Below are 5,801 nucleotides of genomic sequence, written 5' to 3'. Positions count from 1 at the left end.
AAAAAAAATAACGTCATTTTGTTAGATAAAATGTGTGAAATTGAAAAAAGGCGAGGATAAAATACACGAAAAAATTAGGTAGTAAAATACGTGAAAATTAAAAAAATATGATAATAAAATACGCAAAAATTTGGATTGTGATATTCGCAAAATAATGATAATTATGTGATAAAATATACAATTAAATCAAAATAAAAATACTCTTGTTCAAGATATTTATTCTAATTTATATATAGAGAGAACTAATTATACTCTTTTTCTGTTAAAAGATGTTTAAATTAAATATTATTCTTTTATTTTATTTTAAAAATTATACTATTCTCTTGTAAAAGAATTAAATATATACTATAATTTAATTTATTTTAATATAAATAAATCTCTCTGGTCATTTTTATTTCTTTTTATAATGACTCTTAACATCATAAAAAATAGTTTTAAATTTGTAGTATGAATTTTGAAAATTCTAGTATTGGCCAAGAGTTGTTGTAGCAAGATGTGGTAATTATGAGACTTTAAGCCAACTAATTTTAAATCTTTCACTTACACAAGACTCTTAATATTTGAAAAGTATCATTGTGACACTTTCACATGCTACATGCAAACACTGACAAAAACTTGTCTTTTCATTCCTTGACAAAGTATGACATACTAAAGACAAGTATATTTTTTTACTATCAGACCTTGGATGTAATTGGTCACATATACCCATCTAAGTTAGATCTTGACGAGTATTCAAATCATCTTTTGTCTTACCTTGAATGTTAAGAAGCATGCCAATGACATTATCACACATATTTTTCTTCGTATGCATAACATCAATACAATGTCTAACATCTAGATCGGATCAGTATGAAAGATCAAAGAATATCAACCTCTTTCTCCAGATGTAAGATTTACTTGTTAGCTTCTTTTGGGTCTTTCCAAATATAGTATCGATATCCTCAACATGCTCAAAAACCTGTTGACCAGTTAAGAGTATTGATGCAATTTCATGCTCCTGACTTCCATTAAAAGCTTTTTTCAATTGTCGATAAGGGTGATAGGGTTTCTAAAAACGTCAATGCCTAATGTATACTATCTTTCTTCCATGTTTCAGTTGTACGTAACTTGTGTCTTCTTCATAGATAGGGCATGCACGATGACCCTTAACACTATATCCATTCAAATTCCTATATGTTGGAAAGTCATTAATGGTATAAAATACCATTGCATGCAATTTGAATGTATCATTTTGAGTCTCATCAAACACATCAACCATTTCATCCCACAACTTTGTCAAGTTTTCAATCAAGGGACTTAGATAAGCATCAATGTCATTTTCTAGTTGTCTTGGTCGCGATATCACCCTAGAAAACATCATGAATTTTTGCTTAATGCACAACCATGGAGGCAAATTGTAAATTACTAGCACAATAGACCATGAACTGTACTTAGTGCTTAAATTACCAAAGGGATTCATTCCATCAGTGGCAAGTCCAGGCCTAAGATTTCTTGCCTCTTTTCTGAAATCTGGATACAAACGATTAATTTTCTTTCATTGGGAAGAATCATCCAGATGATGAAGCATTCCATCGTAGTTTCTCCCATTTTCATGTCATGTAAGATCTTTTGCATCATCTCCATTAGCAAACAAACGCTTAAACCTTTGAATGATAGGAAGATACCATAACATCTTCGTCGGGGGGCCTTTCTTTGTGCTTTCATCACTTCTATACTCGTCATCATCCTTCACTTTGTATCGTAATACCCCACACCTAGGGCATTTATGCATTTCTTCAAATTCATCTCTATACAGTATGCAATCATTATGACATGCATGGATTTTCTAATACTTTATACCCATCGAACACAATATCTTCTTTGCCTTATAGTAACTTTTTGGCAACATGTTTTCTTCTAGAAGCATATCCTGCAATACCTTAAGCAATGATGTGAAGCTTTTGTCACTCCGCCCATATTTGGCCTTCACGTTTACTAGACTTAACACCGTTGACAGTAGTGTCAATGACTTCTTGCACCCCGGATACAAAGGCTTCTTCGAATCACTTTCCAATGTATCATACATAGGGACATATGCTTTCTAAAAAGATTTTTGTCCAAGATCATGAATCATATCCTCTAATCGATCTCTCATTTCTACATCAATTGGTTTAGTTTAGGACCCCATTCACATGTTTGTCAATTCACCATGACATATCCATGTTGTATAATTCTTTTTAATCCTATCACAAAGAAGATGTTCTCGTATGTCGTATACTACTTGTTGTCTTCCATTCAAATAGTTTATACAAGGACATAAATATTTTCCATCCTTATTTGGTCGATGTCTTTCCAAGAAAAAATCCAAGAACTGTTTAAACCTTTCCTTATATGCAGGGCTCATTTGACTTGCACTCATCCAACTCCGATCCATCTTTCCTCTTCTGTGAGTCACATACAAGGTTTATTTGATGCATGAAGATCTCACTTTTTTCATTAAAGGTTTGGCCCTATCCCATTCAGAAAAACATTTTTTTTATACTTGATTCATATACATAACTTAAGTATCCTTTCATAGATTTGATGAAATTTTGACAACATTTTTCTTTGATATCCAAGTTCATAACATGAAAGTGGTCACATCAATTCCACCACAATCAAGTATGGACCCAGAGAATAATGCAAAATGTACCATACCAAAATTTCATCAAATTTAAGAAAAGAGACTTAATCTATACGTATGAATCTAGCATAAAAAATGACTCTTCCCAAACTGTCCAAACGGACAATTCAAGATTCGATACAACGATTAATTCAAACTGTCTGGAAGAATCATTGTATTGAATCTCAAATGAGAAATTAAGGTTCACTTATAATGAACACAACTTGTATATAAAGCCACAACTATTAATCACATAAAACTACTATAAAAGCATTCATAACAAAAAAGAACTTGAAAAGATCATGAAAGACATTCGTACCTGAAAAGATGGTCACTAACAATAACAATGAATGTCGTGATGATGATGTAAACATGAAAAGAAAAAGTGCCTACAAATTACAATTACAATGTCAATACCCTACATAGACAAAGAAAAATTAACAAAGAAAATGAAGAATGGATGCAACAAATATTGCAGAACCATCTACCAAATAGTTAATACAAACTTATCATGTAGATAATTTAGCCTAAACAAGGAGGGTCTTATCTAGTTCTCTTATTATCCCTTTATTTATTTCTTTCTTTTTGTGTGTTGTTTTTTTGTAATTTTTATTGCATAGATAGAGTCAAAACACACATGTTGTTTTAGCTTATTCTGTTATGAGTTCAACTAACTTATGGCATAGGAGCATATTTAAGTGATTTTTGGACCTCTGGTAGACTTGTAGTTGCATCAGCTCTTTTCTTTTTTTGGTGTGTGTGTGTGAGAGAGATAAGGAAGAAAACACAAAACTAACTAGTCACTCTACAAAAACAAAATTTAGAAACAATTTGAAAAAGAATTGGATTGATGCATCAACCTATCCATGATCTAATATCGTAGTTTTATCACCAGTGTAATGAATGTCTTATTATAAGAAAATTATTAGAGTATGTGTTATTCGTAACAAATTTGAGTAGTATTATATAATTAAATTGGTGAAAACCAATCTCCCTAGCAAAAATATAAAATAGCACTCCATGGACCTCACCATATATACCGGTAGTATGACGTACCACCGAGTCATACTTTATAATAATCATTCGCGTAGTTCAATTAGTGATTTATAGTCTAGTTAGTGACTTATTAACCTAATATTTTTATCAAGTCGATGACTGAAGCAATATAGTAACACTATCTATATATCAGTAATGACTACGTCCTATTATAGGTTGATGAGAAGAGAAATCAGAAGCTAAACAACAAGTTGAAGAATCCTGAAACCATCAGTCTCATTCAATGTTTCTAGTATGCTACAAAAAATGAAGGAACAAATCTTCTTGCAGAAGCCAACTTTAATTAAACCAAGGTCTAGTTTAGATGAAAGGGATTCAAATTTAAGCAACATGTAGGCAATAAATTAAGTTTATTTCACTCAATTCTGACAATTCAAATCAAACATAACTTGTAGTATTACTTTAAAGATTCTACTATATTTCACCAAAAAAAAGCACCTACTATAGTCTATGGTATATCTTTGCCCTTTTTTTTATTTGGTTATATATACTCTACCTTTAGACACCTAAAAAGCATACATACCTATTAGTATTACATAGGAATAAAAAGCATAAAAAATGTTATGTGATGTAATAGAAAAATTAGAAAGAGAAAGAAAAATGAGATATTGGGATACTTAGATGGAACAAAATGTATTATCCCAAGTGATAAAGTATTATTCTTTCACCGTTCTAGTTCAAATGCACTTTATAGCTGTGTCAAGTTGATGCTCTAAACTCTGTAGTTGTTTCAAGTTCAAGGGATCTAGATCTTGTCCCACAAAGTTCCTACATTGAACATGTTAACTGTAAACAATTTGTAATTAATAATTTTTATAAAAGTAAATGGTTTTAAAGCATCTAAAACTAGACAAATGATAGTCCATGAATAATACAAAACTATTGACAAAGAAGAAAGGGTTGTGTGAAAGTTGATTCTTCCTTAAGCATAGATTCAGATATAGTGCTTACACCAATTTTCTTGTATAAGTCTAATAATTAAGACCTTGGCAATGATGCCAAGCTTGGCTCTAAGAAACTGTGCCTTTTCTTATTTGACATTAAGAAACTACAATGGCTGAGTTGGGATTACCTTACAAGGTCAAAATGTAAAGGGGGATTGTGTTTCAAAAGAATTAAAGCTTTTAATGAAGCCATGTTGGCAAAGCAGATGTGGTGCTTGATTGATAATAGTGACTATTTGATAAGCATAATGGTGCAAATAAAGGAACTAAAACGAAACATGAAATGTTGAGAAGTAATAGATGGTTGAACTGTGATAAGACAAAAATAGAAACCCTAATATGATTCTCCCACACAAATAAATGTTGAGAAACTGGTTGGTTTGTCAAAGTACACAGATAATAATTTCAAAATCTTCAAACACTATAAATAGGCTAGCTCTTTCACTTTGCCTTTGAAAGATAACCAAACAAGCATGTGAAGCCATATAATAATATAGCTTATCCAAAATCTTGAAAATCATGTCTAATCATGCAATATGCATCCAAAACATCTAGAAATCCATAATTGCTGAATTTCAGATCAACTACTAATTTGGTCAAACATTACGAATGATAAACTATGCACTACGTACCCCAAAGACTTACGCGTAAAAAAATGTATAAGGCCTTACTCGTCTAATAGAACAAAGCAATTGAAAAAACATTGAGTTTAATACAAATCATTTGAGGTCGACGAGCTCAAGTAACATTGTATCCTTGTTAGAACCCATAGATGAAAGTGAAATAACATGATAAATATTGTTATCTTTTATTGACAAATGCCTAACAAAATAAATTGTCGGAAAAAATACATTAATTCAAACAAAGGGACTAAAGACCAATGATAGATAACAAAAATAGAGTTTTTGGGTACATACGCTATAAACAAGCCACTTACAATATAGTGTGGGGGTGCGGGTGTGGGTGGGTATGGGTGTGGGTGTGGGCGTATGTGTGCGTGCATGTGTGTGTGTGTGTATGCGCACACGTGTGCGCGTGTACGTGTGTGTGGGGTGGGGATGATTTCACTTAAATAAAGTTTCTTTTAGTTAGTTACCTAAAAGAAAGTTTCTTTTGAGTGTAGTAACTATACACAAAAAGTTGAAGGATAGAAATCTAAA

This window comes from Glycine max, chromosome 19 (assembly GCF_000004515.6).
Source record: "Glycine max cultivar Williams 82 chromosome 19, Glycine_max_v4.0, whole genome shotgun sequence".
In the NCBI taxonomy this organism is placed as follows: Eukaryota; Viridiplantae; Streptophyta; class Magnoliopsida; order Fabales; family Fabaceae; genus Glycine; species Glycine max.
The sequence above is the reverse complement of the archived record's forward strand: the minus strand, read 5'-3'. Positions refer to the sequence as shown.